This window comes from Dromiciops gliroides, chromosome 6 (genome assembly GCF_019393635.1).
Source record: "Dromiciops gliroides isolate mDroGli1 chromosome 6, mDroGli1.pri, whole genome shotgun sequence".
Taxonomy (NCBI): domain Eukaryota; kingdom Metazoa; phylum Chordata; class Mammalia; order Microbiotheria; family Microbiotheriidae; genus Dromiciops; species Dromiciops gliroides.
The window spans coordinates 220,769,370-220,784,092 of NC_057866.1; positions in this window are offsets into that span (position 1 = coordinate 220,769,370).

The following is a 14,723-nucleotide window of genomic DNA, read 5'->3' on the forward strand; positions in this document are numbered from 1 at the left end:
TAGTAAGATTTAACAAAGGGTGCCTTGTATAACAAGGAAAAGTAATCAAATCATTAGAACAAACTAGACTGCATTTGTGTTCTCTGAAGAAATCTTAGAAGGTTCTGATTAGATTAGATTAAGATAGAAATGGAGAGAAGGGTAGCGCATGTTCCCAGACTTGACTTGATGATTACAATTCTATAGATATTTTTCTAAGACCGTTTCCTGGTTAGCTCCTGAAAGGAGGGGTGGGGCAGAATGGAAACACACTACTTCTACCTAGTCAATTATTAGAAACTATTTTTGTTGAATAGCAAAGACATTTAGCTGGGCTGGTAAGGATGATGTTCATTTTATCTGCTTTTCAAATTGTTCATCAAGGGCCCATGTTTGTGCTCTAAATATTGCTTGATGACATTTATAGGTAAAGGGATTATTCCAATGCACTGCTATGTTCATCTTTCTGGAATGTATGATTGAGCAATGAGTGTTGTGAGCCCTGTTTGCAAATATGATTCTTTTTAACACTGAGTTAATGTGCAATGACTTTTTAAATGGTTCCCTGAAGGCAACTTACAGCCCTACTGGAAATGGACACAGGATACTCCTGAACACTGCAGACATGCATAGAGGAAGTCAAATCACAGAACAATGAAAAAGATAATGATAATTGAGCTGGTGGTGGTGTGTGGTGTGTGTGTGTGTGTGTGTGTGTGTGTGTGTGTGTGTGTGTGTGTGTGTGAATCTTTATTTAGGCTCAGACCCAACTCCTATTAATTAGTATTAATTCAGGAATGTTATAGAAGCAGAATTCATTCCCAAATGTTCAAAAGGATCATAGAGTCAAAGGATTAGGGCTGGAATGAAGGTCATCTAGTCTACCCCTTTCATTTTACAGAAGAGGAAACTGAGGCCAAGAAAGATTAAATTGATGACTTTATCCAAATCTGTAGCATTATCTCTAGTTTTTTCCATAGGATCTTAGTGTAATAGGGTTTACTTTTCACTTGCCCAAATCACTTAAGATGGAGCCACCCACATGGGAAAGATAAGGGTCCAATATCTGGGAAAGGACATTTTGTTTCCCTACTACAAGGGTAGGAGTATCTTCTTTTCCTTAGCTTTGAAGCTGGAACAGGCTGGGTCTTTAAGATCACCAAACTGGCAAAGTTTCTCTATCTCCAGCTATACCAAGACAGGGTTAAGGTCTTGTTGGCTCACAGCATTGGAGCCATGAACTGAGCTGGGTGGGACTCAAGCCACTGACAGGCTTTGGACTTTGTGGGATTATATTGTAATAGTAACTGAGCTGAACTGTGAACCTAATCTCCCTCTTGCCAGAGATTGAGGTGGCACAGGAAAGGATTATGATCCCGTGTTAAGAATGGGGAACGTCTGTTCTTCTTGCTACAGCTTTGAAATAGATATTTCTTTGCAACGTTAACCTTGATGACGACGACGACAATGGCGACGACTATTACTACTACACAACCTCACCCTTACCCCACTTCCAAATATATTTTCCTATCTCTTCCTAAAAGAAAAAAAATACCAAGGCATATATTTAAAAGTGCTCTTCAGATAGCCCATTGCATTCAACTCCTTCCTAATTCTCCTCCTCCTCCCCCTTCTTCTCTCTCTCTTTCTTCTTATTCAGTAGTACAAGAAACCTTACAAATAATGGTCAGCTGTTATGCTATGTTTCTATTACTGGGTATCAGTTTTCTATAAATATTACTCAGTATAACTTGGGGGAATTTTAACAGTAGCCTCTTTCAAATGGCAAAGAATAATATTTTTCTTAAATTACCTTTTAGTTAAATGCCATCAAGATGACTTTAGGGCTATTTTTCGGACAAAGTCTGATGGTTCTGCTATATGGAGCAGAGATCTGAAATGTTTGCATTTGTGGACACAGTATTCACTTTGAAAGTCACTGATGACCAACAAATGCCTACTTGTGTGATTTTTTTTTTTCAAAAAGGGGTTGAAGAATGTTTGATTCTCTTCTAAGACCCCTAGCTGTATAATTTCAACCTATGAATCACCCTGCCTTTTATTTATTTAATTTTTGAAAACACCAGGGAAAAATGCTTCTTAGCTGCACATATTCTGATTTTTAATCAGGATATCAGGACATATTCTTTTTCTTAAAAGCAGTGATTTTCAGTTAAAAATGCTTCATTAATACAAGCATGCTATGTACCATGAGATAAATTGGCTGCTTAGCTAAGTGATGCTTCATTCTTTTATAAGGCATAGATTTTTTTTTAATCATAGTAAAAATTACTTCAATAGAAAAAATGAATTCCTCTTCACTTGTGCATCAGATAGATGTGCATTATATTAATAATATCTAGCATTTAAAGAATGCTTTAAGGTTTGCAAAGTACAAATACTACACAGTTGATTTCATTTTTGTAGGGAATTCCCAATGAAGATACTTCCTGCAGCAACATATAATTGGTCCTTCAGAAATGCCTGGAATACTGAGAGGTAAAAGGACATAAACACAACATATGTAAGAGGCAGGACTTAAGCGAAGGTTTTCCAGATTAATAAGGCCTATTCTCCATCCCCCACACCAGGGATTCTTGCCGTTTTTTGAGTCATGGTCCGTTTTAGCAATCCAGTAAAGTCTGTGGGCCCCTTCTCAAAAGAGTGTTTTTCAATGCTTAAAATATGTAGAATTATAAAGGAAACCAATTATATTGAAATACAGTTATCAACATTTTTTTTAAAAAGTCCACAGAATCGAGGGCTAGAATTCCTGCCTTATATGATTATGTCTATATCTATATCTATATCTGTATCTGTTTCTGTATCTATATCTATATCTATATCTATATATCCATATCTATGTGTGTATGTGTATATAGACATACATATATAATTATATTATAATATCACATATATAATTATATATATAATTCCTGCCTTATATGACATGTATTTGATCCTAAGATATATTATATGCACTATGTGCCTAGAACATAGTAAAAGCTTCAGAAATGTTTATTGACTGACTGAGTGATTTTTCATGGTTCTCTGAAATGTTTATTGAATTGAATTCATTAGTATAATTTGAATTTCTCAACTAGATCGCAAACACTTGAGGTTAGACATGCAGCACATCATACATCCAGTCAACCATTAAATGTTTGTTTTTTGATAAGTTAACTTTTTCTATATCTTACCTATTCTATTTCTCCCCCCAAACTCTCCAGGTAATGCTTTGCACTCAGAAAATGCTCAATATGCTCATGTTGGTTGATTGACTTACAAAATAAAAAATTTCACCTGTACTTAAACTACATGTGTCTCATTGAAAGGATCCTTGTCTAAAGTAAAGGGCATTTTTCATAGCAATGTCTGAGTCTGGAAAAAGTCAGTCACAATATGAGCATAATGAAATTTCTTGTTGTGACTGTTGTTGATCCTTTGTGGGTTTTTTGTTTTGTTTTTTTCTGTGGGGCAATGGGGGTTAAGTGACTTGCCCAGGGTCACACAGCTAGTAAGTGTAAAGTGTCTGAGGCCGGATTTGAACTCAGGTCCTCCTAAATCCAGGGCCAGTGTTTTATCCACTGTGCCACCTAGCTGCCCCCATCCTTTGTTTTTGAACATAATAGGGGATGTCTTGACTTATGCATGAACTGGATTTAAGTGAGGCAAGCAAGGTTGCATAAAGTAAAAACTGTCAGCATCCCTCTCTCAGAGTCATCAAAGTCCAGTGGCAAGACAGATTCAAGATGACTAACAATGGCCTTGGGATGAAGTAGATGATTTTGGAGTCTTTGATGTCTGACCAAGCTCTGAGTGCTCTGCAGCACTTGTTTCAGCTGCCTTCATGGCTGCTGCAACAAACTGTTTTCATCTGTCCACTCTGCCAGGGAAATCTTTTCATGCTTGGGGTAGATATCCCTTAACTCACAGACAAGTTTGAAGTCTGTTAGTTACCCTTAAATTAGTTTAGTTCACCTGCCCAGATCTTTTTACTGGGTTGTGGCACATGATACAGCTTCTTGGAACCTCAAGCAGAGGAGCTAGTCCTCCGTGAATACCCCATACACCTCATCAGCATGTACTAGAGAAGTCAGAGGAATTTTGATGGAAGAGATGAAATGTGGACTTAATGATTTCAGATGGGTAGGATTTAGTTAGGGGGATGGGAGAAAGCACAACATCTTAAGTAGTGGGAAGGGCATGATAAGTGACCCAAAACCTCGGATTAGAGGTCAGAATGGTACATGACCACTAGGAAACCCCACTAGAACAGAATACTACAGTGAAGACTTCACACTGAGGAGGGAAGGGAAAGAAATTTGAAATCGAAGTACATATAGAAGTAGCAAACTTTAATTTTAAAAGGAGGGGGAAATACTCATTATTATTCTATTCACAGCTTTCTAGACTGTGCTCATTCTAAGCACCTATTAGTCATTGAACACTCCAGACCACGTGACACAGCTCATCAGCAGTGTTGCTTCTGTAGTTAAATCTTTGGCAACTCCTCTTTTTACAAAGCAGTGATAATGAAGGGAAGAGGAAAGAGAGGTGCTGGTTACCCTATCAGGAAAGCATTCATAAATCTTTCCAAGCTGAATGTGATATACTACTTGGAAGGAATAGGAACCAGAATTTAATTCTTAATGTGTTGTCTAATAAAAAAAATCTATGCATCAGCACAATTTACTTTTTATTTTTTAAAGTATTTCCCCCAGATTTCGTCATGTGATTGGATGCCCAGTTCATTGAATTAGTTTATTGGGACAAAGGTCTTGGATAAGCAATGCAATTAGACAATGAGCTGAGCTCAGAACTGAAAAGAAGGGAGAGAGAGATGTTTGGTAAACTAAGCAGAGCTTTTGGTGATCATAAGTTGCTCTCTGGCACAGAGTCTATCTTTCAAACACAAGTGTTTTCTACTTGAAGCTGTGAATCTTAGGCCATTATCACCTCTGAACAATCAAAGTTTCAAGTTATACAAGGATTAAAGAAAGGGGAATGATGGGCATGCATGCATAGAAGTATGCTTCCAATGATTGCCAAGCAGTTGTATACAGAATACCATACAGGAAATGAGGGTGGGAAAAGGAAGTAGGTCTGTCATGTAACAAATGTGAGGGATATATTACATGATCAACCAGAATGAAACACTGGCAGCCCAAAATGTCAAAAGGTCTAAAGCAAGGTAATGTAGCCCACTGGGATAACATTCTGTAGATGATTAATGGGAGAACAGTCATGAAAATTACATGGGATTCTTAAGATAGAACTACTTAACTCTAATTTCACTTTGCTTTTCTCTGCCCAGGGAGATGATCTTTGGAATGGAAAAGACAGAAAAATATATGGCTACTAGGATATTTGATATTCTAAATGAGTAAGGAGATTGTATGAAAGTGTCTAGTTGCCTTGGAAGGATGTGTTACCTCATTCGAATCCATTACATTTGGGTGTTGAAAAAATCCTAGATATGATTGCTTAGCCCCTATCAGTGACCCCTGAAAGATGTAGATGATACCATCTCAAGGGTTGAGTCTGTTCCCCTACCCCTTTTTGTATATTCAGTGGTTAATGCAGTGCCTGGCACACAGTTGACTTGACTTGGCATGAAGAAATATATCATAGGACTGAAAAAGAGCAAATAATGTGCTGATTTTCAAAAAAGGGAAGGGAATATGTCTTAAAAATATAGATTAATGAGCTTGACTTTGATTGCTAGCAAAATTCTGAATTGTATTATTAAATGGCTGGCTAGTGAACAGCTAGAAAAGGAAAGATTGATCTACCAAGAAAATACCTTGCAAGACTTACGTTATTTCCTTTTTGATCATTTGGGATCAGAATAATTTGGCAGGTATGTTTTTTGAAGATTTTAACAAAGCATTGAATAAAATCTCTTGTAGAGATAACATATGTTCTACCCCTTGATAGCGAAGTGAGAGACTACAGGTGCAGAATGTAGCAAATGTTGAAAAACTTGCTTTATTTTTCAGTCACATACTTAATTGTGTTTCTTATTTTAACAAAAAAGGGTTTAATAAATCGATCTATTTACAAACATTTATTAAGGGCTTACTACATGCCAATTGTTATGAGAACCACTATAAATATGAAAAAATAGCAAAAATAATTTCTGACCTCAAGGAGTTTATATCATAATAGGAAAAATTATGTATGTAAATAATGTACATAAATAATGTAAAAAATAATGTACATAAGTTAATTCATACAAGATACTGAATAAGTGCACTAGGGAAATGACCATAATGTAACAAAAGTATCTGCTAAAATAATAAGAATTTTCATAGAAAAGATGGAGTAAAGCAATAGTTCTGTCAAATGGATTTGCAACAGTTTGGATGACTGGACCCAAGAGTGGGTGGTAAAGGTTTGATATAAAATTGGAAGTAGATTTCTAGTGGAGGTTGGTCCTGTGCTGATAAAGGTGCAAATGATATAACATTAATTTTGCAGATACCACAAAGCTGAACGGTATAGCTGACACACTGAATGACAAAGTCATGTTTCAAAATTATCTTGCCATATTAGAAGACTGGGTTAAATTAAATAAAAGTCAATTTAAGAGGTATAAATGTAGTTATACTTAAATTTTAAAAATTCACAAATTCAGGATGGGAGAGGCTGAATCTTAGTTCATATGAAAAAAGACCAGTGAATTTTTATGTATTGAAAGCTCATTATGGGTCAACATTGTGTATGACTTAATATCCAGGAATAAGGAGGGAGTTGATTGTCCAACTATATGTTGCCCTGGAGAATTGGAATATTATGTTCAATACTGGATGACACATTTGGGGAAGAACATCATTAATCTGGAGAGCATCCAAAAGAGAGCAAAGAGATTGGTGCATGAACCATGGTTAATGCTATATCAGGAAGAACTGGAAATATTTAGCCTAGAAGAGAGGAGACAGGTGGAAACATGAAAGCCATCTTCAACTATTTGAAAGGCTGTCATGTACAAGAGGGTTCAGACTTACCCTATTTAGCCCCAGAGGCCAGAACTAGGAATGAGTTACAAAGAGGCAGTTTGGGGCTTGATATAAGAATCTTTTTTTTTAATGAACAATTAAAGCTACCTCAAAGTAGAATGATTAATTAATAATTTAGTTGGTCTCTTATTAGAAATCTTGAATCATTCAGTTAAATAATCAAACACTCAATCCATCAACAGTACATTTACTGTGTGCCAATGACTGAGTTATTTTATTTATTTATTTATTTTTGGTTAGGCAATTGGGGTTAAGTGACTTGCCCAGGGTCACATAGCTAGTAAGTGTCAAATGTCTAAGGTCAGATTTGAACTCAGGTCTTCCTGACTCCAGGGCTGATGCTCTATCCACTGTGCCACCTAGCTGCCCTGCCAGTGACTGAGTTATGAAAAAAAGAGAGATTGCCTCTGCCCTCAAGGAGTTCGCCTTCTAGGAAGGGGCAATTTAATTATGCACCTACATAATTAAATCTAGATGATATTTTATCTCCCAAATATATAGTTATGGGGGCACTTGAGACATGTAAATCAAAATCAAAATCCCTTGAAGGAAGTGGCAACCGAGCTAATCCTTGATGGGAGCTAGGGATTACACAAATTAGAAGTGCTGAAAGAGGACATTTCAGGTCAAAAGATAGATTATGCAAAGGTTTGGAAAGAAGAGATGGGATGACATGTATGGCAAAGAATAAGCAGGTGTATTTAGAGGTAGAGTGTGTAAGAGGGGGTATTAGGAATAATCAACCCAAAAGATAGGTCAAACCAAAAAGCAGATTTTTGTAATTTAGCCTAAGGACCACTGACACTACTTGTGCAGAGAAGTGATACAGTAAGATTTGAATCTTTAGGAATATCATTTGGGGAGAGGATGGATTAGAGAGGGGAAAGAATGGATATAGAGAATTAATACACCAATTAAAACGTTAATGGAATAGTGAAAGATAGAGGTAATTAGGTCCTGGATAAAGCTGATTATTGTAGGAGTGGAGAAGAGGGAATAGATGTGAGAGATGTTGAGAAGTAAGAGTTAATATTACTTGGCAGTTGGTTGGTTACAAGAGGAAGGGGAGAGGAATAAGTATTTGTTAATCATCTCACTTGAGCCTCCCTAAAACCCTAGGGGATTGGTGCTATTGTTATTTCCATTTTATGGTTGGGGAAACTCAGCCAAACAGGGGTTAAGTGACTTGTTTATTGTTTCACAGCTATGAAGTATCTGAGGGGAGATTTGAATTCAGGTCTTCCTGATTCAGGTGCAGAATGATTCTTAGCTTGTAAACCTGGGGAACTGGAAGAATGGTGGTGGCCTCAATAGAAGAAAAAAGGAAGTTAGGAGGGGTGGGTTTAGAAGAAAAAACAGTGAGTTTTTAGATGAACATTTCTTAAGTATATTGTAGTGGGGATCTTTTTTCAGGTATGGATTGGATTAGATCTCTTCTAACTCTGAAAATTCTGTGATTATTAGAAAAGGAGGAGGTCTGAATGATTCCCACATCAATAAAAGCACAATTCCTTTGAAGTTTATGAAACATATAAACATTGCTTTTTGAGTGAGTTGTTAATGACTGAGGAAAGGCTGGGAGCACTTAGTTTGCTGCAAATGAGGAAAACATGGTAGAGTGGAAGGAAAACTTCAGTCCTTTAATGATCCCAGATTTCACTAGTGAGAATATTTCCCCCATCAGCACAGGTGGACCCCATCTACCCTTAAAGAGATGCTGTGGCCAATAAATTAATCCCTTTGTGGCCAAGCCAGTGATAAGTTATGTTCATTTCGTCTTCAGAAGACAATGTTCAGTGCCTTGTGAGTCCCATACTCAAGAGTCTTTGGAGCTTGGCAGCTGCCACATCTGGGGCTCCACCAGCATAACTATGAAGAATCCCTTGATTATTGCTCCCACCATGGTGAGAAAAAAAAAAGATGAGAACCTTTTAATGGCTAGGAAATTCATTATTAGTTGGCTTGGTGCCAGGTGAGTATGGGGTTCATGCAAATGTCCTTTTGGAGCAGAAAAGCTGTACACAAGCTTGAGTAAAAGAACATGCCATGCTATTTCTGTTCTGATAATGGGGGGAAACCCCTATTTGGTTCTTCCTGGTGTGTTTGAAAAGGTTTCAGTGCTTAGGTGGTATTGCCTCAGTCTAACTTCTGTGACTTCTAGGTACCTAGTTTACTTGTACATTTACCCCTAATCTGATATCTTGGAATTCCAGATGTCAGACACATGTTCAGACCTTGCATAACAAACAGAAATAATGGCTTCTCTGTCTCCATTTTTTTTTTTTAGTGAGGCAATTGGGGTTAAGTGACTTGCCCAGGGTCACACAGCTATTAAGTGTTAAGTGTCTGAAGCCGGATTTGAACTCAGGTACTCCTGACTCCAGGGCCAGTGCTCTATTCACTGCGCCATCTAGCTGCCCCCTCTGTCTCCATTTTAACAAATTTCCAAGTATTGCAGTTGGGGAACAGCTAGATTTACATTTAATACTCTTACATACCTACCTCCCTTGACCAAAGCTAATGTTTCATCTTAAAAAAATAACAACAAAAAAGTTAAACACAGCAGTAACAAAAGTGAGATTAATCAGCAGTGAAATGAGAGATATTCCAATTTCCCATGCAAATTGGTTATGATGTACATCTGCAAAGACCTGATCTTTTTTCTTTTCTTTAGTAGAGATTCAAAAGCCAAATTTCTATTCTTTTCCAACACGATGATCACCATGATTCCGATTCATATATTATCACATGATATCAAATTTCCAAGAAAGGGTTAAAGTAATCATTGTTTTTCCATATACAAATGCCATGTTTTTGAATGAAAAATTATGGAAGTTAGGGAAAATGCCTTCAGACAGGTCCTTCTACCTCCTTTGTGGAGCCAGTTTTCTCAAGAGAAAATGCAGAAATAAATGAAAATGATAATTTCTCTCATATTGGGGAAGTTTTCCTTCCTACATGGGTGTCAATACCACTTTAGTGTAATTTACTTCCAACCAAGATGCTTTAGAAATAATTGCCAAGGAGGTGGTGGTATAATGAAAACAACAGTGAATGAAGAGTCAGAAGATCTAGTTACTAGTTCTGGCTTTGCCACTAACTGCCTTTGTGGACCGTAGGGCATCATGTTACTTCCATTGTCTTCATTGTTCTTATCTGTAAAATGAGGGGATTGGACTCAATGATCTCTAAGGGGTCTTTTACAATTCTGAGGTTTCACCCCAAACCTGGCAAATTGGCAAAGACGACAAAAGATGGAAAAAGTCAATGTTGGAGAGATTGTAGAAAGATTAGGTGCAATTGATGCCCTCTGGTGAATTTGTGTTGTGTAAAATTTGGAAAATAATTTGGAATGATTCAAATAAAGTGACTAAAATGTACGTATGCTTTGACTCAGAGGTTCCAATACTAGTCATATAATCCAATGAGGACATTGATTAAAAAAATCCCCCTCCCCCCCACACCAAAGCAGCATTTTTTTTTTTGTCAAAGCAAAGAACTAAAAACAAAGTAGATCCTCACCAATCAGCAAATGGCTAAACAAACCGTGGTACCCAAACATAATAGAATACTACTTTGTTATAAGAAATGACAAATGCGATGGTTACTGAGGAGCATGGAAAGACTTATATGATGATACAAATTGGAATAAATGGAACCAATAACCAATATACACAATGATCACTGCAATGTAAATGTAAAGAACAACCACACAACAACAGAAAATGAAAGCTGGGAAATTATAAAGACCAATCATGTTTTGAAAGAAGAGAGAGGAAAAAAGAAACCACTCCCATCCTATCCCTTTGCAGACATGAGAGATATATAAATGTTTCACATGTTCTCAGACTTTTTCAAAGTATTGATCAGCTATGCCAATTTCCCTCCCTTTTAAAAAAAATGTATTGTTTATCACATGGGTTGACTCATGAGGGGAGAAATATTGGGAAAAATATGATGTAAAAATAAAATACATCAATAGAATTTATTTTTTAAAAATGAATGCTGCAAAATCATAAAAACAAACAAGCAAACAAAAACACCTGAGTATGGCTATAAGAAGAGCTAGTAGAAGGTACCACCTTCCCACCCCAGACTTTTTTGTACAGATAATAGAGGGAGTCAAGGGTCTAGAATATCAAATATATTTTTGGGACTTTTACATATTTTTTTTTTGGCAGGGCAATGGGGCTTAAGTGACTTGCTCAAGGTCACACAGCTAGTAAGTGTCAAGTGTCTGAGGCCGAATTTGAACTCAGGAACTCCTGAATCCAGGGCCGGTGCTTTATCCACTGCACCACCTAGCCGCCCTTGGAACTTTTACATATATTGATAAATTTGACTAATTTTGTTTTCATCTCCACCTCCTTTTTATTTTAAATAATTATTTGTTACATGGGATGGATCTCTGGAGGGGGGAACATGAAGAATATAGGGGATATTTTTTAGGTTAGTAAAGCAGAATAGATTAATAAAATTATTTTTAAAACTAAAAGGTCTTTTTAGCTCTCACATTCTATCATCCTAAACCTTGCTTTAATGTATTTGAAGAGGGAGCCTCCTTCTCTTATCCCCAAATTGTATTCATCCACAGTAGACAAATTTATAGCTGTTCAATAGCAATCATAATTTGGTTTGTGCAGTCTTCATCTCAGAGCCATATATTTGAGGCAAAATTATGGCTCTGTTGTAAGAGATTTTGCACTCATCATTTGATCTGATTTTAAGATTTGCTCCAAGGCAGGAACAAACATATTTATTAAACATTTGATATGCTAAAGTTGCTTCAGGCACTGATAGAAATCATTTCAAAATTACTGGATGCTTCGGAATTTAACAAAGGCAACCCTCGAGCTCCCTTAGATAATCAGATGATAACTACATTTATTTCTCTAGCTCAGTAGCAAACCTAATATCAAAGGATTAATAAAGTAGTCTTTGAAAAGTAACGTTTTGGAACTTTCCAGTACAAAACTGGAGGAAAATATTTTACTGAATATTCCCTGCCTGTTTAAATTGTTGAGAAGCCTAGGAGAGAGCACAAAGCAGAGAGTCCAGTGATTTAGATTTGTCTCTACAGAAAATTTTGAGTGATAAAAACAATAACACAAATCACTATTTTATGAAATAATGTAACTCTGTCACCTTTTCAATAGGTTGTTAAGGCCAACTAGGTTTCAATGATTCCTTTTTGGGAACTAGTGGTTGTTTTTTTGTTTTGTTTTGTTTTGTTTTTTGTTTTTGCAGGGCAATGAGGGTTATGTGACTTACCCAGGGTCGCACAGCTAGAATGTTTCACATATCTGAGGCTAGATTTGAACTCAAGTCCTCTGGATCCAGGGCCAGTGCTTTATCCACTGTGCCACCTAGCTGCCCCTGTAAGTGCTTTTAAAAGAATGGTAGGATATGACATGATGCAAGTCAATGTGGTATATGATGATAACATTAGTAAGCTCATAAGTAGAATTAATAATAAGAGCTTGGGAAAATAGTGATCCAGGCACAAGATGAAAATTTCACTGTATGAAGTTAATATTTCAACTTTTTGAAATGTTAAATATTTTCTTGGAAAATTCATCAATTATACATAAATGCAATATAAGATTCTGCCTTTCCTGTGTCTGCCACCCTGAATAGCCATTTCATCATGCTGTAGATGCTTTTGGCATGATCTCCTCCCACCTATAGCTCCACTGAGGTTGTCTTGCCCCTGCCCAGGTACCCTGCCTGCTCTTCCCTTCACTCCCCTTTTCCAGCCAAACACAGCTGACTAAATGCATAGGACATTCATGTTCTCCAATCTCATTGATCCATTCATTATCCCCATCCCTTTTAACCAAAACAGCCTCATAGCCTCTCTTCAATTCCTGCCCTTATACAAGGGGACTTCAACATAAATATTGCTACAAACACTCTAACCTCCCAATTCTTCAGTTTACTCACTTCCCATGACATAATCCTTCACCACACCACAGCTACCAATAAAGATAATCCTGCCTTTGATTTTTCTCTCAACCTCAACTATTCCACAAACATATTCAAGACCTCCGATAATTCATTTATTTGATTGTAATCTGGTGTAATTTCTTTTTTCCCTCTGTTTTGCAGATCCAAACTCTGTTCTTTATCCTCACTACAATTTCCAATTCCTCAAACCCTCAGTTTTTTGTTTTGTTTTTGTTTTTTGCAGGCAATGAGGATTAAGTGACTTGTCCAGGGTCACACAGCTATTAAGTATCAAGTGTCTGAGGCCGGATTTGAACTCTGGTCCTCCTGAATCCAGGGCTGGTGTTTTATCCACTACACCACCTAGCTGCCCCACCCTTCGGTTCTTTCTATCAGCTCTACATTGGCCATACTTTCTAATCTTGGCTCCTTGGTAAACCAGTTAAATTCTACACCCTTCTTTTCTTGAGTATTTTGCTTCTTTCTCTTTTTGCAGATATTGTCCTGCCAAACTCCAGCCTCAAATGACTCCAGCCATTCATTCATTACCTTTGCTCCTATTCATGTGCTACCAAACAAAGTTGGACAAATGCATGAAACCATTTTAGATCCACTACAAATTCACATCACTAAAACTGAACTGGGCCCTCACTTTGGCAAGGCAATTTTTTTTTATGCCTCTGTAATAGATTCACTATTCCATAATAGCAGCTCTTCAGGCCTCCTCACATTTTCCATAACTCTTCTCTTCTCCCCTCCCTTTCAACTGATAACATTGCCTCATTTTTCTTTTTTCTTTTCTTTTCTTTTCTTTCCTTTCCTTTTCTTTTCTTTTCTATTTTGGTGAGGCAATTGGGGTTAAGTGACTTGTCCAGGGTCATACACCTAGTAAGTGTCAAGGGTCTGAGGCCAGATTTGAATTCAGGTCCTCCTGAATCCAGGGCTGGTGCTCTATCCACTGCACCACCTAGCTGCCCCCTCATTTTTCACTTAAAATAATGGAGTCATTTGTTAAAAGCTTCCATTTCTTCCCTGTTCCTCATCTCATATCACTCAGATGCCTCCTCCAACAATCTCTTTTATCCCTATTTCACATGTGGATGTGGTCCTCCTTGTCAAAGTAAACCCCTCTACATGTACAAGTGATCTTATTCCATCTCATGTTCTGAAGTAGATTGCTTAATCTCCTACTAATCTTCAATAGTTCCTTGTCTACTAGCTGTTTCCCTATTGCCTACAAATGTGACTGTGTTGTTCATATCCTGAAAAGAACCTACTTACTCCATCCCATCCCACTACCTAATAGAAAAGAAAAGAAAAGAACAAAGAAAAAAGAAAAATGAGGCAATGTTATCAGTTGAAAGGGAGGGGAGAAGAGAAGAGTTATGGAAAATGTGAGGAGGCCTGAAGAGCTGCTATTATGGAATAGTGAATCTATTACAGAGGCATAAAAAAAAATTGCCTTGCCAAAGTGAGGGCCCAGTTCAGATTTAATGATGTGAATTTGTAGTGGATCTAAAATGGTTTCATGATTTTGTCCAACTTTGTTTGGTAGCACATGAATAGGAGCAAAGGTAATGAATGAATGGCTGGAGTCATTTGAGGCAATTAGGGTTAAGTGACTTGCCCAGGGTCACATAGCTAGTAAGTGTTAAGTGTCTGAAGCTGTATTTGAAGTCAGGTCCTCCTGAATCCAGGGCCGGTGCTTTATCCACTGCGCCGCCTAGCTGCCCCTCCTGATGATGTCTTAATTGCAAAATCCGATGTCCTTCCTCA